At 39.5% G+C, this 27,398-nt stretch overlaps 1 protein-coding gene across 6 annotated transcripts in view; it reads right to left on the minus strand.

Annotated features, from left to right (window-relative positions):
- Positions 1-27,398, minus strand: part of PLAGL1 (PLAG1 like zinc finger 1) — an 84,865-nt gene that overhangs the window by 18,395 nt on the left and 39,072 nt on the right. For 4 of the 6 annotated variants that reach the window (XM_049653010.1, XM_049653014.1, XM_049653016.1 and 1 more), the window contains exons 3-5: positions 12,555-12,628; positions 8,364-8,395; positions 3,637-3,710 (exon numbers count right to left, since the gene is read on the minus strand). The gene's annotated coding sequence lies outside the window, so the exon portion shown is untranslated. Of the gene's footprint in view, positions 1-3,636; positions 3,711-8,363; positions 8,396-12,554; positions 12,629-17,034; positions 26,440-27,398 lie in introns of those variants that run through there. The other 2 variants (XM_049653013.1, XM_049653011.1) reach the window with 2 other exon arrangements.

Below are 27,398 nucleotides of genomic sequence, written 5' to 3' on the forward strand. Positions count from 1 at the left end.
GGGGGGGGGGGGGGGGGGGGGGGGGGGGGGAAAGGGGGCTTGCACAGCTCGGGATTCCCCAGACAGGGCCAAAGCACTTCCCCAGAATGGGTCACTGTGCATGATACTTAAATCTTCCACTCCCTTCCTCTCCCCACCACATACATGATATTTTTAAATTCAAACATTTAGGAAGAAACATCAAATGTCCACAAACAAGCAGAACAGGCATGTGTATACAGAGAGACAGTGTGAGGTCCAGGGATGGTTCTCAAGCATAGACGGAACGGACCTGATTTCACAAAGACTACTAACGAACTCCAGGTAGCATGGTAGGGATGAGAAGAGGACAGCAGTCCTGAAATCCAGACGAGAGCTTCTGGGATTAGGAGAAGATTTTCTAGTCATTAAAGTCAGCGGTGGGGACTATTCTTTTTTGACAGCTGAAAATAGATCCCCCTCCTCCCTCCCAACACACCCTTTGCGCCAGGCGGCTAGGCCCTTTTAGGGTATGCTTCTACAGCTGACAGCCAGTGATCTCTTTTCCTGGGTCTCTAAGAGGAGGGCGCAGAGGAACCAAAACTTACCTAATTAGCAGCAGGACCTATTGTCCTAATACGGTTACCATTCTAGGGAAAAGAAAAGCCTGGTCCCTTCCCAGGAAGTGTGTGAGGGTAAAGGCTTACACTGAGAAAAGAAAGAAGAAAAGCATACTAGTCACACTGATGACGGGAAGCCAGATCCATGAGTTAAAAATCTCTTGAGGGCAACATAAAAGCTACAGGAGGTCTGGAAAAGATGCTCATGACTTAGGTGGACTATTTGATCCTGAAACAGCACTATCTCTAAATAAACAGAAAAAGGCCTGCAAACAGGTACCTACGTGTCAGCAAAGTATCTCTGGGTGGCAGACTTAGACATGGCTTCAGTTCATTCTTTCTGAAAGTCTGTACTTGCTAAATTTTGATACTGGCCAGTCAGGCGAACCTAGGAGCACATGAGGAGGGCGAGGTGGCTTTTAGACAGAGGGAAGAACACTAAGCAGAGGCCTGCAGCAGCACAGGGGCAGCCTGGCCCGAAGTCCCGGCAGGAAGGCAGGTGTGAGGATAAAGGGAGGAGGCAGTGCCCTGAGCAGCAGGCAGAGGAACAACAGGGGCTGTCCTAGAGGGAGCTGGGGGCCGGTTCCATCAGCGGATTCCTTCACACAGGAAAAGCCTCACAAGTACTCACTTATTCCTCTCCACCAGGGGCAACTCCCTTACCCTGGGGGAACGGCAGAGTTAAAAGTACTATTCGGAAATTCTACCTGGCTCTTTTTACACACAATGAGCCTGGGACCAAATGTGATTACCCAAATGGACACGAATGTAAAGCACCCTGCTTACAATGCAGTTGACAAATGACAGCATACAGTCTTTTTCCCCCTAAGCTTTTTCAACAAATGAGCATCCAGAACTCACTTTACTATGACCTGTCTTCTTACTTAAGGGAAAAAGGTAAAATTGCCACACCTCTTCTGGAGCTCACTCCTCCTTCTTCTAGAAGGGTGTCTGCCCACCTGTGAGGACACATGCCCTATATTTATCAGACAGAATGACCCCACAATGCCAGAGTGAGAATTTTCTCTTTGCCTTTCCATATCACATCCAAAAGATCCAAACAATGCAGAGCAAACTGTTCATCCAGAAATACTTAATTTGAAATGTAAAAAAATGTATCACTGGCCCTTTAAAATGATTCCAGTTGTTGACTTTTTTCTTTTTAAGATGATACACATTTCATCGGGTTTCCATTTTAAAAGGCGCGGGCTCTGGACAGACAAGGCAACTTGTCCCAGTTCTTGCACTGGCCTCTCTGAAAGGGAGAAAGGAATGTCGGGGGAAATGGGGGCGAAAGCTTCAGAAGAGAGGAACACTGGCAAGCAGGGCCGCCTCTCCTTTTCACCTTAAGTCTTTTCTCTCCCCCCATTCACAGCTTTAGGTCCTTTGTTTGTTTAACAAACCATTACAATCATACCCAGTTCAATGGGGAGGAATGTGAACTCTCTAAGTAGCTGTCCTCGTAATCCACATGTGTGGTCCAGCCCACAGCCCATCCCAGGGGCTTCAGTGTGCGGTTCTGTGCTCCCGGCCCCTGGAGGCCAGGCACCTTGCTCACAATGAGCCCAATTTCCCAGGCCGCATGCTTGCTGCTCCTTCCCAGTAGCCTGTAGCGATGTCCCAAGTTGTTCCTCCTTTCCCCCTTGCCTAGCGACTGTACTGGCCGTCCTGTCCGGGCTTGTCCAGTTCAGCCTGAGACAGGCACTGCCTGGTGTGGCAGCCACCCCCTACCTTCTTCAGCCCACAGACTCACCACCGACACAGAGCCCACACATTCCAGGGTCTTCCTGGTCATCACGCCCAACTTCCAACCCAGCCCTCCGACGTCAATCACACGGTATACAGAAGACACAATGGCAAGAGTCCCCCTCCCCGCCCTTGCTGGAACTGTTAGTGCCTTGCTCAGTTCCTAGTAGATATATTGGCCACATTGGGATGAATTTCAATGTCTTGGCCAATAAGTCAAAATAGCATTCAGTCAGATTATATTTCAAAGGGAACCAAAATACTACCTAGCAGAACGATATTCTAGGTCAAACTCATAAAGCCCTCTGTCAGCCCTGCTAGATAGAAGGGCACCTTTATACCCATCCAATAGATGAAGAAACTGAGGTTTAGAGACTTACACTGTTTGTCCATAGGCCCTGACAAGATACTGCAAGTAATGTTCTGTACTAAGCAGAGTGCCTAGCACAGAGTGAGTGTCCCAGAAGTGTTAGCTTCCCTCAATACCATTATTGACAATAATGACGAGGATGACCAGAGGCCAAACCCAGATGGTCTGAGCTAAGCTGAGTGTTCTTCCTACTCATACCTCGCCATCCTTCCTAGTTACACTGTCTGCATGAGCAGCGGACTTCAGCATTTTACTACAGCGTTTCCAAGTAAAGCCTTGGAATCTGTGACTGGATCCCCTGGTGCCACTGGTATGTGACCAGCATCGTCCTCAAGCTAATCAGTTAACATGTTCCACAAAGAGGACTTTCCTCAGGTACACAAGTTAGGGCAAGGTACCTTTAAAACTTTTGAGCTGACAAGGCGCCCCACAGAAAACTCCACAGATTTGTATGTATTACCACAGTCCGTGGGATGGGGGACAGTAGAGGATATGAAAAGTTGCTGACTGCATCATCTGATTCCCTGAATTGTACAGCATACTAATGCTCCTCAAAAAACAAAAGGTTAGAAGAATTCTGTTCTAAGGTATTTGGCAGTTTGAGGCAGAAATGTATTTATTCCCTACCAGAAAGTTTAAAAACAAAAAATGTTTGTTTTTGAAAGAGAGAGAGAGAGAGAGAGAGAGAGAGAGAGAATATCCCAAGCAGGCTCCATGCTGTCAGCACAGAGCCTCACGTTGTGCTCAATCCCACGAACCATGAGATCATGACCTGAGTCGAAATCAAGAATCAAATGCTTAACCAACCCAGGCACCTCTATACTAGAAGCTTTTTGAAGTACCTTGAATCTCCTTGACTGATTTTACTATGTGTTTCCAAGTAATTGTTAATAAACATGCCCAGGCAGAAATAATTTGAAGAAGCTTTCATTGTTTGCATACCTACTCGGTGACAGGAAACACCAGCTTCCAGGTGGTCATGGAGTCCCCTCGGAAGTTTGTCTGACGACTCAAACCTGTAAGAAGAGATCTTGCACACCTTCAGTGAATGAAGCTAGGAAAACATTTCCCCCCATCATGTTGCAGCCTGAGCCTGACTTCAAGAGCACATACACACAATTGATGACTGACAGAGATTTCTGACTGCCCTTTCACGCATTTTCATTGACAGATCAATTTTAAGTGTTAAAATCCTGTAGTAGGATACCTCAACAGACACACAACCATTAATTTTTAAATGTCTCAGATCGACCATCTGGCCAGTCTTAAACATTTAGCTCATCTGATATATTTTAAAGGTATGATGAAGTTCATAATGCTGTAACTTAAAGGATTTTCAACCTTATATTACCTTGACCAAGATCTTTAAGTATTTATATTACAATTGGGTTAGAAAAACCCTGGAGTTTTCCCCTACTTTCTGCAAGTAGGGAAAATAACAAAACAAAACATGAAATTGTTTACATCAAATATTCAAAAAAGCACAGAGAGGAAATGGTATTTTTTTTAAAGCAACAGTATTAGAATACTATAAAACAGGTATGCAAATCTATGCAATAACAGAACCGGAAACAAATTGTGAACTGAAAAAAGCAATAACCAGCAGGCATTCATTTTCAACAAAAGCTTCAAATACACATATAGATTCATCAGATGGTGAAAAGGCTGAGGTCTCCAAATTGAATACACAATTCAGTGGTTACCAAACCTGGCTATGCATTAGAATTGCCAGAGACATCATTTAAAAATACAGATTCCGAGGCCACAGCACAAAGCAGCACAGAATGCCGTAACATCACTTTGGCACTGGGCATTCACGTTTTCACCAAGTTCTCCAGAGCCAAGTCCATGGCCAGCTTTGTACCACTGATCTCTGGTGAGCATTCGGAAACCAGTATCTCTATTCACCAATTAATTACAAAACTTGGCTTCTTCCAATTTAGGACTATTCCAACCAGTCAATTCTCATAGGGGTAAAGGTTTTTAGGATTTTCTTAACCAGCACAAAGGTAAGCTTACTATGAAACAAAGCCAATTATATCCTACCTATGTGATTTATTCACTTGGTCGCCTGTTCTCTTAATTTGATTAAAAAAAAAAAAAAGCTATGTCTGTTTATTTTGTAGGAGAGCATTCCTTTTAAGTTAAAAATGGAAAAATTGGGGCGCCTGGGTGGCGCAGTCGGTTAAGCGTCCGACTTCAGCCAGGTCACGATCTCGCAGTCCGTGAGTTCGAGCCCCGCGTCAGGCTCTGGGCTGATGGCTCGGAGCCTGGAGCCTGTTTCCGATTCTGTGTCTCCCTCTCTCTCTGCCCCTCCCCCGTTCATGCTCTGTCTCTCTCTCTGTCCCAAAAATAAAAATAAAAAATGTTAAAAATAAAAAAATAAATAAATAAATAAATAAAATAAATAAAAATGGAAAAATGAAGATCATTTTTAGACAACCAAATTTGAAAAATAACCCATCACAATTCAGGAAAAAACCAGAGGTGAGTAGGATCTTTGAATCATCCAGAGAATTTGTTTTAAATGTATTCCTCACTTCACATGTATAAACACTTCAACACATCATCTCATGGCCCATCTCTCTTCTCAAAATACCCACCACTTATCATGGTGATTTAATTGGGTGGTCTACAAAGGCCTGTATTATTTTTATGTATTTATTTTTTTAAAGAGCTTTAAAAAAACACTGAGCAAGAGAGTAAAATTGTTCTGGAGGATTCTTCCTTTGCTTCTACTCATCTCACCAACGGACAATACCAATTTACAAATTCAGAGAGGCGAGGGCTCTCTTCTTCCCAAGGAAGGGTGCACATGACACGAGGTACGCAAACCAGGCAGTGGAGTGGCTTAGCTTCATTGTCGAAATATTCAAATGATCACTAAAAGAAAGCGATTCCTTTCTGAATCCAACAATACTCCTCGGCCTCCGAGGGCTCACACAGGAGCTTATTCTTAAGCTGTTCAATGTAAGCAGCACTAGTGAAAGAGGAGAACTCTGGCGGGGAGGAGGCCAAGTTCCTCTGCCTCTCCCACCTGCCATCTCGGCACCAGCCAAACGCTTAAATAGTTAACAATGCAACAGAGAACCCGAAAGCATGCGTGGCCCTGGGGAAAAATCGTGCACGGTGTGTGACAGTTTAATAAAGCAGAGAAGAGACAGGAAAAATAACACATCTAAGTTTGACAGGATGCTCCTTGCAGACTGCTTTTCAGGTCAGAACTTAGATTTCAAATCTGACAAAAGGGCTTTAATCATTCATATATGTATATATGTGTATACATATATGTATATACGTATATATACACATGTATATATAATCTTTTAATATATAATATGTAAATATATATTTAAAGTATATGGTAAAAACACTCCTAAATATACATGTTTCTGGGCTCCAAAGTAACAAGGAAAGTCACAGTTTTCTAGGAATGAAATCGGCACACAGTAAACAGATCATTGTTTTAAATAAAAGGGAAAATGTTTTTTTGGAAAATGATCTGTTTACATCTGCTTACTCAGATGTTTCGATGACAAAAAGTAAAATTTCCTGAATATAGAACATATGATTTGTAGAATAACTTTTTGCTGGCACGGTGGGTCTTCCTAGGCGTTTGCCTCTGACAGCATTTAAGAACATGCCCTTTTCTCTATGAATGTCCTGGTTTAGCTGCCTGCTGAGCCTGCACTGAAACCCCCATGAAACAAAGGGATTTTCCTCCACTTTCAGCTCATTCACTTCCGGCTACTCCTGATTTTTCATAAGTCAGTTCTTCAAACTGACTCTTTTATTTCTAATGATTTGAGTGGGAAAGAATTGGGAAAGCCCCAAACACTGGGAATTGTCTTAGTTTTCAGTGAAAGCCTCCTCTAGATTGAAGATTGCAAGGTTTGTTTTTGAAAAGCTTTTCAAAAAAGGTGTGTCCGTGTGTGTTTTTCTAAACACTGTAATTCCAGATAGAAAGGAGCCCACCCAATATGGGAGATTACAGACAACTAACTTGTATTTCACCGAGCAAACAATGAGATTATACCTCTGAAGCAAAGACCCTAAACGGGATATTCATGTTCATCTCAAAACAATGAAGTCAGTTTAAAGATGACATAGGGGGGGCGATGTCTGAATACATTTGTGGGCCTGACACCTGCCCCTCTACCTTCTTGCACCATTTCTGGGGGACCACATTCATACCCCAACGTGTCAACTACTCCTTGGAGGCAAAGGTCTCCCAAATCTGTCTTCAATCCTGAGCTTTCTTTCCAAGTCCAGATGAATCCATCTGCCACCTCTCAGCCTGGCTATCTCACAGCCCTGAGGGTCACCTGCCCTAAAGCAGGGACTCCTCCTCTAGTATTACAGATTTTAGCTACTGGCACCACCACATAATAATAGCTAGCATTTACTGGATGCTCAGGTCATGGCCATTTTAGTCATGCTCACAACCATATGAGTATGCAGTATTAGCCCCATTTTACTTATGGGGAAACTGAGGCTTAAAAGTTGCACTCATTTGCTCATGCTCACATGACCAGCAGGCAGTGGAGCTGAGACCTGCATCCAGAGTGTGTGGTGTGAGAGTCCACATTATCAACAGGTCAGTCTCTTTACTGTGTTACTTCCTGGTCTCTCTGAAGTCAGAAACTCTGGAGTCATACTAGATTTTTCTCACTGACTAAGCTATACAGATTCTGCAAGCTTACTGTCTCTCAAATCTGTTTCCTTCTCTTAATTTCCATAGTTACCACTGTTTGGGCGATGTTTTGCCTTCATTACAGCCTCCAAATCAGCACGGCAGGACAACTCTGGAATTTCGCTTTGTTTGTCCTCCCAACAGCTTTTCTTTCTAGCTCATTTAAAACAGGTGGCAGGCTCTGTAATTCCTTGTATTTTAGCCCAGATGACAGCACAGGCAGTTTGTCTTTGTTAACATCTAAACCCAATGAGGAGATTCTGCCTGACTCCTGAGACTGGAGAAGCAGAGGGCACATACAAGGGTGAGAAAAAGACCCTCTCTCTCCACCCCCCACCCCGGGGCCTGTAAAAGAGAAGGAGATCTGTCAGCACCAGCCAGGCGTCCCTTGCACAGCTCTGTTCCCCAGGGCGGTGAGCAGAGCCCTCAAGAGTGTGGGATGTGCTCTGGGAGATCAGACCCGTGGCACGGTTTCCAGCCTCTACTCAGTCCTGAGGCAGATACACAAAAGGTCAGAGGCCAGTCCCTCACCTACCAGGTGCCATGGTAATCTCTGGGTTCTAGAACACACCCCATGGGGGAAGGAGAGACACCTAAAAATGACTGAGATGAAATTTCCCTGTAGGTTAGCAGAATGGGGGCTGGAGTCTGAATTAGTTACAGGGAATAAAAAAAAAAAAAAAAAAAAAGGAAGACTTCCTGCATACTTGAAGTTGTGCAGGGAGATTCAGACTCGCGGGATGCCTGCATAAGGCGCCAAGAACCTTAGACTCATACGTATCTGTGCTATCGACTAGCCTCAATTGCTAAAACTGGAGCCAGAATGGTTTAAAAAAGGCCACCCCCTGTTGCAGACAGGAGTGTGGTCTCTGCAAAGGCACTGGTGACCTGGGGGCAGTCCTGTGCTTTAGAATCCTGGGGCGGATAGAGAAAGAAGGAAGGAAGGAAACTGTGCAGATGTTGAGAGTTTACTCACAAGATTAACTCCTCTGATTCCTATGCAAATACCTAGAAAGGGAGAGGCAGAGAAAGTTGTCTTTAAGGCCTTTATCTTAAACTCTGAATTGCTTAAAAACCAAAGGAAGTAACAATGTCAACCAGGAAGAGGAAAGAGACAGCCCAGTCCTGTTGGTCTCGAAGCACAGGACATCCCTGCTTCCCAAGCCTGGCCATGCCTCCCACCCAGGTCAGCAAGTGGGACAGGAGAAGGATGGCTGATTTTCATAGGATGGAAATGAGACTGTGTGGCAAACTGAGGAGTTTTCGGGAGAGGAGATTCCTACCCCGGGGGAGAGGCTAGAAGTTCTTAACGTAACAAATTTGCTGATTCAAACATGTTGGGGTACTGTGACACCAAGTGAAACGTTTAAGAGGGGTTCAGACTCTGAAACCAGTCACACATTCTCAAAGCACATTCCATCCATTTCAGTTCTGTGGCTGAATATCTGAGACCTTCAGAAGAGGTTTCCGAAAGCCCTGATGAAAACTGGAGAGGATTCTAGATAAGCCAAGATATAGCATCCATCCTGCAGAGATCAGAGTTTTTAGAACAGAGAGCCCTGGCTGGAAGAACTTCAGATGAACAAGAATCAGCAACCAGGGAGCCCCATATTCCTGCCACCCAGATGCCCACTGAGTCTGCCCAGAATGTGGGACACAGACAGTGGGGAAGACGGAACTGGGAGAGGGGGAGTTGCCTAGGGAGCAAGTGCTCTGTCATAGAAGCATAGTGTGCCAAGACAGTGCCCCCTCCTGGCTTTGGTTATAAGGAAGGGGAATATTTCATATTAAATTGTACCTAAGAAGAGAACTCACAGGAAACATGGAAGCTAGGTATGTTGAGCCAGCAGGCAGAGGGTTGGAAAAGCAAAGCAACCACAGCATGGGGCCACTCTGGCCTCTGCTGACAATTGCTTCCCTTCTCACACCAGATAGGTGAGGCCCAGAAGGGAAGAGAATAACAAGCAGTTCATGAACATTCACATGGCCTATCCCCAACCCCCATCACCCAGTGTGGGCAACCACATGCAGAAGACTGCTCTCCAAACTGTGGTGCCTGAAAACCTGGTAGGAGGAAGGTGGGGAGATATGCTGGAGAATGGAGGACTAGCCCATTTTATGGGCCCAAACTCAACTTTCATGTGGCTCCCTTAAACTCGCTACCAGTCTGGTGAGTAAAGAGCTTGAGCAGCTAGGTCAGTGCAAAGGGACATTTCTGCGTGCTAGAGATCTAGGTCCGTTCGGGCTCCTGTCTTGTTTTTGGAGTGGCCCCCTTCATTCTAATCACAATGCTGCTCCTAGAGTGATTCTTCTAGCACGCAAATACACGACATCACTTGGCTATTTGGAATTCTTCAAAGGTCCCATTAGTTTCCGTCAGTTAAAACCAAGAGTCCTGACTAATCAGAACCACTGACAGTTTTTAATCAGGAAAGCAGTATGCTCGGGCTTATGTTCTCCAAAGAGACCTCAGACAGATGTACAGATTATGCTCCTGGATTTAACCATCATATACACTAAAATCAATATAATAGTAATTCCCTTGGGAGAAAAGAAACCCAAAACCCAAAAAATGTGCACAGAAAGAATAAACGCAATAACTGCACACTGAAGTTGCTCTATAAAGCCGTTCACAGGGACTTCTAAGTCTTCCGTGAATCAGAACTAACAACACCGTCACAGCACTCTGAGTTGAACATACAGGGCAAATGAGAACCATTTTAGGGAAACAACATAAAATGATGATCATCTTAATGTGGCTCTAATTTACATGTTGATTGTGTGTGTGTGTGTGTGTGTGTGTGTGTGTGTGTGTGTCTGTTTTATGAATCACTTTTAATTCCTGTGTTCAAACAAAAAGGAAAAAATTACCTTGGTAAATGCCACATAATGGACCAATTAAATTATTCCCCCAATAAAGTACACTTTGTTAAAGTATAAACATGCGTAACTCCTAGAGCTATTTTAAACACACTGATAAACTGTGCTTTATTTACTATTTTTATATTTAATACTATCCTATATTATGACCACCCCCCAACTCCCTTCATCTCTGAACTGCCTTAATTTTAACCTTTTGTTTGTCCAAGGAGTCAGAAAACAAAGAAATTTTAATAATTCTTAGATAACTTTTCTTACCTAAAAGTGGTACAATAATGTATTTTAACCACTCCTCCCTTATTCTACTGTGTCAGCAGCATACTCTACTTAACACGAGGATGTGTTCCTACAGTTAGTTAAAAAAAAAAAAAAAAGAGTCAATTAAATGATGGTATTCATCTAGATACAACCTAGAAAAATGGTGTGGTATAATGCAAAGACCAGGTGATGACTGGCTCTGCTACCTGCCAGGTATGGAATCTTATACAAGTTCCCTAACTTCCCTTTTTGGCGACATCTATGTACTTTCCAGAGCTGTTACAAGATCACACATTATGTATGTACCTACAGAAGCACAGAGACTCATACAGAGTCTAAAGTGTATGTGCAAAAGAGATGGGTGGCCTGTTGTAAGTTTCAAGAAGGACTTTACACACTGGGTAAATTCACAATTAGGAAACATTAGTAACTTGTTTCAGAATGCAATATACGTGACAGAATAAAAATTATTGATTCACTTCCATAACCTTTCCTTAATTTGGGCCATCATGACATGATTTCATTTCCTAACATGTGCTTATAAAATAAATTTCTATTATTTCCTGCACGCTACAAAGTTTTGTGTAGATTTTGTGTAGTTTTGAAAGATTCCTAAATTCTTAAGCAGTGTGATATTATTGCTGTGCTTTAAATGGTAATATCATGTTTAACTAGAGAAAACAATTATAATTGGCATGAATTGGTTGTACAGGTACTATAAAGTCACTTAAGGATATACAGAAGTGATTCTGGCATTTTTGGATTTTGCTAAATTGTTCTTTTTGAATGTGTTGGTGGGGAAGTGGACTGGTTTCAGTAAGAATCATTTGGAGAACAGGAATTTAAACACACACACACACACACACACACACACACACACACACACCTAACATTCTCTTCACTCTGGCCTTCCACCTCAGGCAGCTGTGGATAACCTTCTAGAAGTTAGCCCCAAGAGCAAAATAAATTGGAAAGTGACTTATCTAGTGAGGGGTTTAAGGAAAAAAAAAGTGTAAGATGTAATGTAAGGAAACTGACAAAGAACACTGGAATAAAAAAAAATATGGCATATTACAGTCAAGGACATTTTGCAACAACAACAACAAAAAAACAACACAAAAAAAGTGTGGACAGAGGCCAAGAATTATGGTTAAACAACACTGTTAGCACCGAAGCTACAAAACAGTGGGTGGGTAGCGTTAGGGGGGGGGAAGGCAATGGGCTCACATGGAAAATTAATACATGTTACAGGGAAAAACCATCAAAATGTTGGATATGAAATTTAAGGCTGCAATTAGAGGTTGCTATTTTGAAATAGGTGGTTAGAACAAATTATAATCTCCATATGTATGATGGGGAATGATAAGAAATAAAAACGCCTGATAAATACTGAGGATCCTGCCAACCATAAGTTCTCTCAAATAAACACTGGATTTAGAAGCACACTTATTTCATAACTTAGGGAATCCGGACAGAATAGATGCAAATGGAGAATCACCTCATATTATGGTTTTAAGAGCATGATTTAGAAACTGAATTGTAATAAAGGCAACAGATTAAGTATGATTCTACATGAAGGCTAACACACCAAATTCTCCCCGCCCCCCGTATGTATTTGTCCATTTTTAAGATAATTTTAAAACATCTTTTGAAAATGTGAGAGAGGGAGATCACAAATTTCTAGTGAGCAAGTCATGATAAATAAAAAGCAATTGTATAACATCCCTTATTTCTAAATTAATATGAGTATCAACGATAGTTCTTAGCATATTCTCCTGATTTTTTTCTAAACAGTGAAAAATAGGTTTTCATATCCCTCAACCTTATTTTTCCCTCAAAGCCTCAAGTTCCTCAAGTGCAAATTCTCTGAGAGCAAGCATTTTCGGGAACATAACCCCCTCTACTGTGGAAAAAGCAGAAGGCTTTGGTGTGTGCTCTACCATAGGAAAGAACGAGAATACAGACTCACGACTGACCACGGGAGAGCAGACTGGGCAGAAGTCCGAGGGCTTAGCAGAGACATACTTACCTTTTTAAGTCTGAGGTACAGAGAAGTTTTAGATGTGACATGAAACAGAGGCCACATCAGACGTGAGAGCAAGCCTAGAACAGGGGTGGGGGGAGAGAGGAGAAATCAAAAGGTTAGGGAAAAAAAAAAAGCATGGAGAAAAACCACACTGGTACTAAGTAAGTAGACATTTATATACAGAATATTAGTTCAGGTATGCCAAGATCAAACATTTCTCTTCGTCAACACGCCACAGTGCCATATTCCAGCCTTCCAGAGACACGTGTGCCTTTAAGTTTTACAGGAGTCTTACTTTTAGAGAGGCAGTGCAGTGATGTGGTTAGGAGCATGGACTCTGGTGTCAGAATGCCTAGATTCAAATCCTTGTGCCACCGGAGCCACTTAGAAACCTCACGCAATTTGTTTAGTCTGTCTCTGCCTCGTCCTCCTCGCCTGTAAAATGGAGACTATAACCGTACCTACGGACAAGAGCCTTTTGAGGATTAAATGAATTAATTTGAGTAGTGCTTAACAGTACTGCCTGGTAAGCAAGGAGCAAGCATGTATTTGCAACTATATTCCAGAGACCTCAGTTCAAGTGGAAATACCTCACAGCCTCAGGCAGAAATTAGACAATAATCAGAACCTTTTAAAAAGTATCACACGTGAACCCTATCCTTTGGGAAAAGGAAACCAGCCCCTGAGCAGGACTGAAGGTGAAGTAGGGAGGAGAGGAGAATATTCTAAGGAGCAAGGAAAGATCATTAAAAGGCCCAAAACAAGCACAGGCAAACAAAAACCAAAAACACCAAAAACCAAACCAAAACAAACCAAAACAAAACAAACAAAAAAACCCCAAAAACAAAACAAACAAAACTCCTTTCCTTGATTCCATTTTTACCCCCCGAAGACAAGGCTGCTGTGAGAAGAGAGGCCTGAAAGGCGGAATTTGTTGACAGTAAGCATACCCAATGAAGGTAATTTTAAATCTGTATTTCAGAACAGTCTTTCCTGTAATTCAATCTAATGAAGAAGGAGGATGTTTCCCTTTCAATGACTAGATAAGCCTGTATTAGGGCTGCTTTATTTGGTCAGTCTCGATGGATGGACGGGAAGCCATCTAAGAGGGAAGTATCTGGTGTCTTTCTACAAGGAAGTTTGCTTATGGAGATAAACACACACGCGCAAATACAAACACCTAATATGTGTTGATCCCCAAACCTATTTTGGAGGTTGGACTCACATTATTTGAAATTATTCTTCTCAGACATTATAGCATTCTTCAGGCCTGAGAAAAGGCGCTTTTATGGAGGATCACGTAGTTGGAGTTACCTGATTCTATAGACCTAGCTAGAACACAATTCTTACTGAAATTATTTCCTTGGCCTGTACGTAGTTCTTTCTATCAATGTGGACAAAGATATGCCTCACTGCTAAAATGAAAAAGTGTGGTTTGATTTCCTATGTTTCCTTCCACCCTCTACCCCTCCCTACTTTGGTATGATGTCACATGAAATTACTTCCAGAAACAGAGGGTAGAGCAGCCAAGTTATAAAACCTAAGTGCTATGCTTACTGCTTTCTTATCTACAAGTTAATACTTATGGGGGCGAGAGTCTATCGATGATCAAGGCCATGGTAATTTTCCTATTTGGTAAGAAATCTGAAATCTCAGCAGAATCACAAACTGCTGAGTCCACCACATTCGTATGACCCATACAAATACCCATTCCTCTACAAGATTCCTACCGCAACTCGCACATTTGCAAACCTGTTTAAACTTCACCCTTACCTTTAATCAAAAACAGACAACCAAATAGATTTCTTTAAAAAATAATCTTGGTGGTAAAAACAAAAATATCATGGAGAGTAAAATATTAGCCAGTTACCGTACTTCTGTGATGACTTACCACCCCCCACCCCCATTTACTAAATTTTTCCATTACGATTCTAAGATGTTGTTTCCCAAAGAATGTTGACAACTATTTCCCACTTAAAGCTGTGGTTTAAAAAGAAATAGGTTTTAACTTGCGAAGAGCTCAGAATTGGGCTTGTTCTAGGGTCCCTGTGAAATCATAGCAGTTAGCCCTTTAGACTCAAAATTTCCCTTACACTTTTCACTGACAAATGAAGGTGTTGGCTTCCTTTGATAACGGGTTCATAACATACTGCAGTGGTAAATCTGGTTAAATAAACTGTCAAAGGATGGTTTGTTTTGCATTATTTAACATTACATCATAGAATTAAATCATGTAAAATGGAAGCTTTATCCATCTCCATCACTAAATGTGGTCAAGTGGAAGTCTACAAAACTCGAAATTAAAAGCTTTTTCATTATACTGAAAATACGTAAACCCTGTGTTGAGATTTAGTTTTCGGAAAGAATATTAGACAACAGAGCTTAGACTTAAAAAGGACAATGCCATCCACTTTTTTAACGCTTCCTGTTCAGAGGCTGATGGACTGCTCAACAAACTTGCCAAATCAAAGAAGTGTTTAATGAAATTCTCCATAGAGTGCAGATTTTAAAAAGCTATAGCACCAATCAGGTAACAATAGATCAATCAAGTTTTCCTAAAATGTAGTATTTGCAGTTGAAGCCTGGATAAGTAATTACATTCAAACTAACGTACAGGGAGCTATCAATCCCCATTCATGCAGCTCGCATTCACTGAGCCAAGAGCTTTGCTGGGCTTGGAGATATAAAAATGAATCCGACACAGCTGCTTTACTTCCAGCTAAAAGAATACACCTAAACAAAGAGCTACAGGGCAATGTGTTAAGTGCGAGAATAGAGGTGTGCACAAAGGGCTCAGGGCCAAAGGAAGACGCCATAAATTCTTCCTGGGAAATCAAGCAAGCGAGGGGAGATGTAAAAGAAGGTATGGTGATGTTTCCTTGTGATAAACTCAAGATTTTTTCCTTGCTGTGTTCTCAAAAGTTAGGTAGTAATTCTAGGATTTATGAAATGCGTTAATTGCAAGTGCTAATAGTGGTCTATTAGTTTCATTTATGCTTCGCATAGACTTTCAGTTACAATATTCAAATAGAAGTTTTTAAAAATAAATGTATTTCCACACAACGCACACTGTCCAGAGCAGCAGGAATGGGCAGCATGAGTGAAATTTAGATGCAAAGTTCAAAGATGTTCTGGAACATAAATGAATGACATTCTTTATACTCAGTAATATTACATTAATGCTGATTTCAAGTGTCAGTTTTTTTCTTCTTCTGAATGCAAAAATAAAAGAATTACTCGATTATATCATGGGTAATATTTGTCTTTCTCTACTTCTGTGTTTAAAATAGAAGGAGGGTGTTGAATCAACTTCTACTTAACATCATTTATTATGCATACCATATTCCTACTTATAACACAGTTGTGACAGAACCTCCATTGTTCATTACACACTAGCCCCAAACTCGAGTAATTCTAATGTAAGCATGAGAAACCACCGTCTCCTTTGGGGTGAATTTCCAAATTCCTCTGTGTTAAATTGAGGTCTAATTTTCCCTGCGCCTGGTTTTCACAAGAAGGTCCATCCCACCCCATGTGCTCCTTTTCAGCTGTCAATAAACAGAGGCAGTGAATTCCCCCACAGCTTCACAAAGCTAGTTAGGCAGAGCCATTCATTCCTTCAGGAAAACAGGGCATTGATTTCAGCGAGTTCCCAGGGAGCAGCTGCAACAAAGAGATCAAAGGCCCACCTCTCTTTCCCTCCACTGCTTCCATCAGGCCAGGCCCAGACAAACAGCGACAGGTTTCCTTGAGACAAGGAGAGGGCCCGGCAGACCACCTCATGGTTCAATTCAAATTCATCCGTTTCCTACATTCCAGTGACAGTCCAGAATGCTAACCATGACAAACCAGCACAATCGCCCAGCATAATATACTGCTCGCTAGTTCATCCAAGGTCAGAGGGAGAAAACAAGCACCGAGGGAAGTCCTCCACTTCTAGGGCCTGCTGAGCCTCAATGGCCCCCTGACATTCCATAAATAAACTTCGCCTGCTCACTCTCCCTTTCTTTTTCCATCCTGCAACCCCACAAGCAATGGTCTCACTTAATCTGCAATTTCTTTCGTGTCACCGTACCCAAACTATTGGGACATTTTATTCTCAACCTAATAGTTCTAATGGTGATAGGAACATGGCTTTGTGGGCAGCCCTTCTCGGTTCACACCTAGTAAACTACCACCATAGGGTGAATTTACAGCTGTAATTACTAGGGCTTCCTTCAAGGCCTCATTTCCAGTGAAGGCCACACAACCTAAAGAGTCAGTCTGCATAAATTCTGTTTGCGAAACAAAAAACGTGAACAGAGACAGAAGGGTTAGCTTTTGATGTGAACGGAGTAATCACCCAAACCGCTAATCCAAACCCCTATGTGACAGTCTGTGTGTGAATGAGCCCTGTGCAGCTCTGTGGGAGTGAGAGGACTGGGGGTGGGGGGTGGCAGGGGTAAGAGGGGCTAGAGGAAGATGGGTTCTCCTGATTGGTTACCTCTGTTGAACAGATTTGATTAAAAGGTTTCTGAAGTCCCCACTGAATTCTGAGCCGCTTCTTTGACACAACCTTCACGAAAGCCTGTAACAAAATGCATTTGTTTTGTTGCACCCCCTTCCATTTCTGTCACTAATCCCGAGGAAACATGGGAGTGGATGGGTTAAATTTGAAAATTCCTAAACCAAAAAGAAAATAAACAATATTGGAATGAAAGGTATGGAGAACTCATTCCTTGACACAGAACACAACCTTCCCACGTGCCCATCTTATGAGCTTCACTGTGACCGGGGGGGATCCGTTCACTGATTATTCATTTGACTGCCAAAGATGCCATTTTGTACATGGTACTGAACAGCCCTCCAAGAGAAGACTTTCACTTTCTCTCAAGCTGGGACAGAAATGAGCTTAGAAAATACAGAAGTCTAAATGGCACAGGAAAGGTAGCTTCCTAGTAGGCACAGTGTGACAGCTATATTAGGAACCTCAAAGCTGACTCTGGCACTGATCTACTTTGGGCCTCTCTGTCTTTCTACTCTTCCAAAATGGAGACAGAAATATCCGTCAAGAATTCCATTACGAGGTATTGTGAAATAACCATTCCTCAAAAACAAAGTATCTCATCGAAGAACGCTAGTCTTTTGAGTAGAACTTCCTTATGTAATCACTCTAACTTCAATAGAGCTGCTCTGGAAACTCACTAAGTTCCTACAAATCAAATTATTTTTTAAAAGCACTCAGAAAATTTACTACTTAATGGAAGTCTGTAGCAAATGACAAAATACACCCATCAATTCATTTGTATACCCTTTCAAAAGCATTGAAAGCACCTACAAACATCAATTTGCTCTTCATCACAACCACCTGAGATAGGTGGTTTTATTAGTTTCTATTTTTCAGTGAGGAAAACAGGCTTAAGAAAGGTAATAAATTGACTTGCCAAAGTCACAGAGCTGGTAAGGAGAAGAGTTACTGTGAAGTATCCAGTTTCTCAATCCCACGCAGTTTCCACTGCATGTAGCTACCATATGTGCATACAACTGCTCACTGAACTTCTCTCACAATAACTATATTAAATGATCACAATCTACTCCTAAGCCCAAAGCACTGGCCCACTCATTCAAGGACGCAGTGCTTGAGTATGGACTATGGTGTCAGATCCATATTTAAATTTTAGTGTCACCTTTTAGTAATTGTGTAAATTAAGCACTTAGTATTTGCACACTCAGTTTCCTCATCTGTAAGACATATATAATATCTTCTGATAGGGTTTGTGAAGGATCAAATAACTAGTATAAAGCCCCTAAAGCAGTGTCAGCATATAATAAATGCTTAATAACGGTACCTATTATCAATGGTGCTGAAAAATCAAACCAATGTAAAACCTGTCAAAAGAGAAAAACATGTTTCCTTTTCAATAAAAAGACATAAAATTTAACTTACAGCTTCTGGATTACATAGCTCTCTTTAGCACTAAAAATTTACCACTCGCATCTAATATTTTAAGGTGGCCAACTAATAAACCCAGATCAAACTGTCATAAAAGATAAGCTACTCCACAAAATGGAAGCACTAATTGAATTGTGTTTTAAAAAGCTGATTGAAGAAAATCCCTGGCTGTTATAAAGCAGCAATGTGGTTTTTTTGTACAATCAGCTTTACTTCTTGCCATTTAACTATTTTAAGCAAGAATGTATTGGTGCTAGGCAGAAATGCAGACAGTTGCCACATGAAGAGCAAAATACATAATAAAATACAAAATACAAAATACACAGAGCTAGTGCTTTACAGTTTTCAAAGAATACGTATATTATTTCATTTGACCCTCACACTGCTCTGCTCACTAGAAGAAAACAGATGGACTTTTTAAGCACAGGCAAAGACTGCCAGTGATACACGGTAAATTTTTTTTTTTAAACTCTTGGTCTCATTTTTCATAACACCTTATCGATAGTTGCTAGTATGTAGATGTTACAGTACAGAGTGTACAGAATACACTCTGTCTGTGGAAAGACAGAGGCCACTAAGTCTGGTAGAGCCAGAAAAGGCTGTGGAGAGAAGGTGACATTTATCCAACATTTTACCTAGTACAAAATCACATCTAGAATGTTAGTGATTGTCCCTGAGCTTGATGAAATTTTCTCTGAACTCTGAATATGCCTTTCAGTACTTTGGTTCTCATGCACTGCTTTTGTTTATTTGCAAACTTAAATGCATTTCCCTTTAAAAAAAATTTTTTTTTTATATATTAAAAGAGGCAGGGAGTTGAGGCCACTGCTGTTTGACTAAACACCACTTAAGGCTCTAATTCTATAGTTCTGTGATTTTTAAAATTACTGGTCATTCTTATATTACCTACTATATAATACATCAGTTTAAATGTGCATGTTAATGTATAGCCTATTAACATTGAGAAATATATATGCTTTTTTACTTCACTACCATTTATCTCAGAAATTAATAGTTGGGAAGAGCCTTTAAGAATATCTAAGGGAGGGACACCTGGCTCAGTTGATATACATGTGACTTTGAGCCCCACCCAGGGATTACTTACAAAAAAAAAAAAAAAAAAAAATTAGAGTATATCTAAGGGAACATGCCTCATTAAAGAAACTCAGCCCCCAGCAGGGGAAGTCTAATGGTTATTTCTTCCCTATGAAGGGCCAAGAGTTGCCTTTTTATAACCACCAGTATTGTCTCCTCCAACATGAAACAAACATGTTTAATAAAAGACATCCACAAATTTGAAGACAATTTTGACAATCCCTTACCTTCAGCCATTACTTTGAGATTATTCTTTTCTAACATGGGCACATAGTGCTATAAATTTCCCTCTAAGCACTGCTATCGTTGCATCCTAGTTATTTGGAAATATGTTTTCATTCCCATTCAGTTGAAAATACTTTCCAATTTCCCTTTTCATTTTTTGTCACATGGGTTATTTGGCAAAAGTCACCAGCCCAACCATTTGGGCCGGGTGCATTTTCTTTTCTGGAAAGTTGTGGGGTTTTTTGTTTTTTGTTTTTTCCCATTTCATCTGTTATCAAATTTGTAGGCAGAGACTGATTGTAGTATTCCCTTATTCGCCCTATAATATCATGAGATCAGTAGTCATGAACCCTCTTTCATTACTGACACTGGTAATCTAGGTCTTCTTTTTTTCTTTGGCTAATCTGGTTATAGTTTTATTTTTTTGATCTTGTTGAGAGAACCATTTTTTGTTTTGATTTTCTCTCGTTTTCCTATTTTTCAACTCTATTGACTTCCCTAATTTTTATTTATTTTCTTCTACTTGCTTTCAGTTTAATTTGCTCTTCTTTCTCTAGTTTCATAAAGTGGAAATTTAGATTTTAGATATTTTAGATATTTTATGATTATTTTAGATATTTTATGATTTTAGATATTATTTCTAATACATGCATTTAATACTATAAATTTCCCTCTAAGCACTGTTTTAGCTTCCTCCCCCACCCCCAATTTTTATAAGCTGTATTTTCTTTTAGTTTAAAATATTTTTAAGGTTTCGTGAGGCTTCTCTGACCTATGGATTATTTAGAAGTGTGTTATTTATTGGAGAAGTGTTCTACTGGAGAATTTTCCAGCTATTGTTCTGTTATTAACTTGTAGTTTAATTCTGTCGTAGTCTGAGAACATACTTTGTATAATTTCTATTCTTTTAAATTTAAGGTATTTTGTATGGCCTAGAATGTGCTCCTGGGTTGTTTGGAAGTGTGTTGTCACATTCGAAAATATTTTTCCAGATACCTTTCTGTACTAATTCCTTTATGGGCAGGAGATATTCTTTGTATGATTAGAATTTTTAAAAAAATTAATTTACTCATTTTCTTACCTAGAATATGGTCCATCTTAATAAATGTTCTGGGTGTACTTAAACGTGGTGGGTAGAGTACTCTATAAATGTCAATTAGGTCAAGTTGGTTGACAGTGCTGTTCAAGTCTTCTCTATCCTTACTGATTTTCTATCTAGTTGATCTATCATCTATCTATTGAGAAGGGTATTGAAATCTGACTGTAATTGTGGATTTATCTATTTCTCTTTATGTATAGTAAAACTTTATTATTAGGTGTATAAACACTTAAGATTATGTCCTCAGTTTAGCACTTTATCATTATGAAAATCATCTTTATACCTGGCAGTATTTTTTGCTCTCATTTCTACTTAGAGGTTTTAAGTCAAGGCTTAAAAAAAGATTAGTATTAAATATTGTTTTGTATCCTTTACATTATAACCTAATTGTGTCTTTAGCTATATGAAGTACACTGTTTTGCAGACAGCATATAGTTAATTCATTTTCTTTAAAAAAAAAAAAAAAATCTAAGCTGACATTCACTGTCTTTTATCTAGAGTGTTTAAACCATTTATACTTAATATGATTATTGATATAGGTAGGCTGAAATGTTCATCTTGCTGTTTGTTTTGTATTTGTCCTATCTGTTCTCCATTTCCCCTTTCCTTTGCTTTTCTGTCTTCTCTTGGACTTTTTCTGATTTAATTTTATCTCCTTTAGTTTATAACTCTTTTGAGGTTTTAGTGGTTGATTTAGGGTTTACAGTCATATCCTTAACACAACGTACCTTCAAGGGATATTATACCTCTTCACATAGAGTATAAAAGGTTTGTATTACATTTCAATTTTTCCAATTCTGACCTTTGTGCAATTGTTGTCAATACATTTTACATGTTATAAACCTCTACTACATTGTTACTATTTTTGGTTAAAACAATCTTTTTAAAAAATATTTAAGTTGAAAAAAATTTATATATTGACTCATTTCTGATGTTCTTTGTTTCGATATAGTATTACTTTCCTTCTTTCTTATGGTTTCCTGTAACATTTCTTATAGTGTGGGTATAGTAGCAGTGAATTCTTTCAGCTTTTACAGGACTAAAACAGTCTTTTACTACCTTTCTTTCATTACTTAAATTATGTTGTTCCACTGTCTTCTGGCTTTCATTGCTTTTGGTGAAAAGTCTACTGTCGTTCTTTGTTCCTCTAAATGTATAGTGTCCTGTTCTCTCCTTTGAAATCTTTATTATTGGTTTTAAAGTATTTGATTGTGGTGTACTCTGATGTAATTTTCTTCCTTTTTTTTTTTGGTAACTGCTGGTATTCACCGAACCTCTAAGATTTGTGGGCTTATCGTTTCCACAAAATTTAGCAAACTTTCAGCCATTATTTCTTTAAATATTTTTTCTATTACCTTCCTCCTTTGGAGACTCCACTTATACATATATTTGACTGACTGAAGTCGTCCCAAAGCTCACTGATGTGGTGTTTTCAGTGTATTTTATTTTGTATAATTTCTAATGCTTTTTATCTTCAAGTTCACAAAGTCTTTCTTCAGTGTCTGGTCTGCTATTACTCCTATTCAGTGTATATTCCATTTCAGATGTTTACGTTGCCTCTAGAAGTTCAACTTGTATTTTTTTTTTTTTTTTATAGATTTTGTATCTCTCCTTAAACCAGTGCTGTCCTCTACAATCTTGAGCATATGTATAAAATAACTATTTTAATATCTTTGTTTAGTAAAGCTGTTTACTAAATCTTTAAAAATCTGTTTAAGTTTAATATCTTTATTAAAATCTATCATCTCTGAGTCTATTTGTATTGACTTATCTTTCTCTTCACCAATGAATTTTCCTGTTTCTTGACATATCTAGTAAATTTTGATTGAATACTAGATACTGCACACTTTACCTTTTTAGGTGCCAGATATTTTGTATTTCTTTAAACATTCTTGAGCTTTGTTCTGGGATGAAGTTAAACTACTAAAAACAATTTGACCTTTAAGAATGGAGAGTCTGCAAATTGTGGCCCACAGGCCAAATCTGGCCCACAGCCTATTTCTGTAAATGAAGTTTTACTAGAATTTGGCCATCCTCATTCACTTATGTATCGTCTATGGCTGCTTTAACATTACAATGGCAGAGCTTAGTAGCTGCAACAGAGATCATATGGCCTGTGAAGCCTAAAATATTTTCTATCTTTTCCTTTACCAAAAAGTTTATGATTCCTCTTTAATGGTTTACTTTCAGGATTTTTTTTTTTAAAGAAAGGATCAAAGCAACCTTTACTCTAGAGCTAATTTTCCCTTACTACTGAGGCAATACCCTTCTGAGTACTCCACTTTATGCCACTTATACTACAAAGGGTTTTCTACTCTGCTGGGACACATTCTTCCCTACGCTGTGATCTATATTTGCCTTCCTAGTGGTTCTTTTCTCAGCCTTGGGTATTTCTCTTACATGCATGCACTAATCAGCACTCAGCTAAAGACTCCAGTGTTCCGTGTTCTCTTTGTGCAACTCTCTTTTCTGGCTCTCTGTCCTACAAATTCTAGCGGCACCTGCCTCCCTGAATTCCCAACTCTATTACTTCAATTCATGGTGACCACTGAGCTGTGTTTGGTTTCCTCTTCTTACACTGTGGCCGTGGGCACATCATTTGTTTTCCTTCTCTCAGCGTTCATGATAGTATATGGCTAGTTGCCCAATGTGTGAAACCTATTTTAAATTTTTATGGGCTTTTATTGGTTCCATTTTGTTTTTTGGTTGTTTAAGGCTGGAAAATGAATCAAGTTCCTGTTACTACCTCATGGCTGGAAGTCATGAAAGTCCCCTTAGTTTGAAGTTCCAATTGCTTACATTCGTATTAGTGCTTTATATTTACAAATAAGTACTGAAAACTCTGCATTACCTCATTTCATCCTCTCCACATCACTAAGATATAGATATTACCAAAAAGCTCAGAAACTACAAAAAGTGACTTGTCTGGGGTCACATTACAGAGCAGCCCATGTCTCTTAGTCATTTTCTCTTCCACAGAAATAGAGAAGTTTTCAAAATTTGGGATATAAATAATAAGAGGCTGCCTTCTCTATAAAGTACATTGTAAAATAATTACTAGTATCTCAAATTATAGTACTGAAAAATATAGAATTAAAGGATTGTTATTGAATGTTGCTAATGACCAGGTCTATCACCTCAATTAATCCTCATAATCCTCATCGCTATTATTATTTCAGTTTTATAAAAGACAACTTGTGACTAAGAAAGGTTAACTTGCTCACAATCATGTACTTACTGACATTACAGCTAGAATTCAAGCCAGGTTACACTCATTCTAAAATTTGTGCTCTCCATGCTGTCTGCTCTCTAATTTATAGCTCTTAAAAAAAAGGGAGCTTTTGGAACTAAATTATGATAGAACACTCCAAGTCCTCAGTAACAAAATGGTATTAGGAGCCATTTATTAAAAGTATCAAGATCTATTCATTTTTACCAAAGAGCTTTTAATCAAACAACCATTGAAAAAGAAAATGAAGTATGTTCTTAGAAGAAATTTCAAACCTAGTTTTTCTCCCTGTAATACTTAGAAACATATAGATGATTGAGATTTTGGATGCTTTTTAATCATGTTTCATCTAACTGAAGTTCTCAAATCAAGCATTTAAAATTCCCTTACTGAGTTATCTGGGAAAGCCTACAACTGAACAAAACTCAGTTGAGCTTGAGCTCCTGCAACAGAATTTTCTTACCTCTAAATACTGAAAATATATTCAGCTTTCTTAAGATCTTACTACTTATTTTCTGGTAACAAAGCTATATATACTTACTGTAGGAAATTCTGAAAATACACATTTTTTATTTGCATTATTCTCAGTATGTCAGTTTCTTGCTAGCCATAAGAAATGAACCTATTATCTTAAGCTTCCAATTATTGCCACTAAATGTATACTTATCATCTCTATGTAATTGCGTTAATGCCAAAAGTTTCATAATTCATTTTCAGAATTGTATAGGTCTATCATCATATTGCCTACAGATTTTAGCGTTATCTCCTCTTCTAATAACTATACTTGTTACTTGTCTGTCTCACTGACTGGCTAGAACTTCTACTACCCATGTTAGCAGACATCATGTCACTACTCTTGATTTTGATGGAAATGTTTGTGACCTTTGCTATTAATAAATGTGTTAAGATTCAAAACAAATATTTTATAGCCAAAATAAGAAAGTACTATTCCTAAGGGATGACCAGAAATGGGTGTTTAATGTTGTCAAATGTCCCACAAAACTCTAAGTTCACATTTAAAAAAATTATTAATATGGTATAGTTTTTCCAGAAGATTCCCAAATACTGAATCATTTTTGTACTCAGGGCAAGTCCAATTGGTTACAGTAGACAGTTCATTTTAAAATCTTATTTGTAGACTTTACATTTATTCTCCTAACTGACAATATTTTAAAAGTTTTGTGTTGGCCATTACATTTTAACGACGGTTATACAAATCAATATATCTATTTTACTTTTCTGAGCTGTGGAAGTTATGTAGCATGGAAGTAACTATTACATGAACATTAGGAAGAATCAATCTGATAGGCAAACCAAGTCAAAATAACCTTTAGCACCTTAATCACTAAAAGTTTTAAAGCTTATTTACATAGAACTTTATATCATGTTCACTTAAATTTTTATTTTCCTCTCTATTTCTCTGATATATATACACACATTTTGGTAACCTAGTATATGGGCAATTTTTGTAAGTCTTCCAAAGGTATTATAGTGTATGGCCGTACTTATCTTTCGTCTAATGGTTTGTTAACAGTTATGGGGATCCATGACAAGATATGAATTATTTATTTATTGCCACTTCCAGCAGAAAAAATCAAAATCCCATGGAAAAATTCCAGTTGGCCTGGCTTGGATCACATGCCCATCCTAGGACTAGAAAGCAGAAGGACAAGATACAAAAACTGCCTCAATGCGAGTCACTTACCCATCTTTGTGAGTCAGGAGGCAACAACAGAAGGGCATATTAGACAAAGTCAGTAACTACTACATAATCCCTTTCCCCTGTTCCACTTGTGGAGTTCATCTTTGAATGAAGGGAAGACAAATAAAATATATATTAGATGGTGATTAAAAACTAAAGTACTTAAGAGATAAAAGACCATTAAGAGAGTAAAGGGAGGGAGAAATAATGGCAATTCAAAATAGGCTGGGGCACCTAAATAGCTTAGTTGGTTAAGCGTCCAACTCTTGATTTTGGCTCAGGTCATGATCTCATGGTTTGTGAAATCGAGCCCCATGTCAGGCTCTGTGCTGACTGCAAGAAGCCTGCTTGGGATTCTCTCTCTCCTTCTCTCTCCCTGCCCCCACCCCAAATAAATAAATAAACTTAAAAAATGTTTAACAAAACAAAAACAAAACAGGCTGGTCAGGGAAGGCCTAGGTGAGGAGATGACAATTTAGCAAATACCTGAAGGAGGTAAAGAAGCAAGTCTTATGGCTTCTTGTGGCAACAATAACTGCAAAACCCTAACTTGGAAGAAGAATATTGATATGGGTAAAGCAGTGAGTGAGGGGGAGCAGAAGGTTAGGTCAGAGGTAATGGGGGCCCATATCATGTAGAAGATGATAAACCTCTATAAAGAGAGGCACTGAGGCATTGGAGCAGAAAAGTAACGTGACCAGACTTAGAGTTTTAAATAATTTATCTGGCTGCTCTTTGGAAAATGGATTATAGGAGAAAAAGTATGAAAGCAGAAAGACCATGGAGTGCCTGGCTGAGCAGGTTAAGCATCGGCTCTTGATTTTGGCTTGGGACATGATCTCATAGTTGTGAGACTGAGCCCCGCATAGGGCTCCTCACGGAGTGTGGAGCCTGCTTGAGATTCTCTCTCCCTCTCTCCACTTGCCCTTCCCCCCTTGAGCTCTCTCTCTCTCTCTCAAAAAAGGGCAGGAAGAACAGTAAGGAGCCTATTTTAGTAAAAAGATGATGAATGATGATGGTTTGGGCCAGTATGAGAGTGGAAGAAATGGTGAGAAGCAGTCATCTTCTGGATATATCTAAGGTAGAGCTAACAGTATTTCCTGACAGCTAGATAAACAGAAGGTGAGATAGAGAAGAAATGACAATGGTGTCAAAGAGTGTGGTGTGAGAAAATAGAGTAGCAGAGTTAATATTTATGAGTGATAGAGTTGCCATTTACAGAGATGAAAAAGACTAAGGAAGAGGAAAGTTTAGTTGAGAGTGGAGAGGAAGCTAACTGTTGACATATTAGGTTTGGTATGCCTGGTAGACATTCAGCAATTGGGTATTTAAATTTGGAGTTCAGGAGAGAGGTTCACAATGGAGATATAAATTTGGTAGCTATCAGCATATATGTGTAGTTAAAGCCATGAAACTGAACCAGCTTAGCTAGGAGTAAGTGTAGGCAGAGAAACAGTATAGGAACTGTCCTGGGTCACCCAGTGTTTGGAAGTCAGGGCAATGAAGAGATATCTGCAAGGAAGACTGATACGAGTGGTCATGGTAACTGGAAGGCAGCTGGGAAA

The sequence above is a fragment of the Panthera uncia genome, assembly GCF_023721935.1.
Source record: "Panthera uncia isolate 11264 chromosome B2 unlocalized genomic scaffold, Puncia_PCG_1.0 HiC_scaffold_24, whole genome shotgun sequence".
Classification (NCBI taxonomy): Eukaryota; Metazoa; Chordata; class Mammalia; order Carnivora; family Felidae; genus Panthera; species Panthera uncia.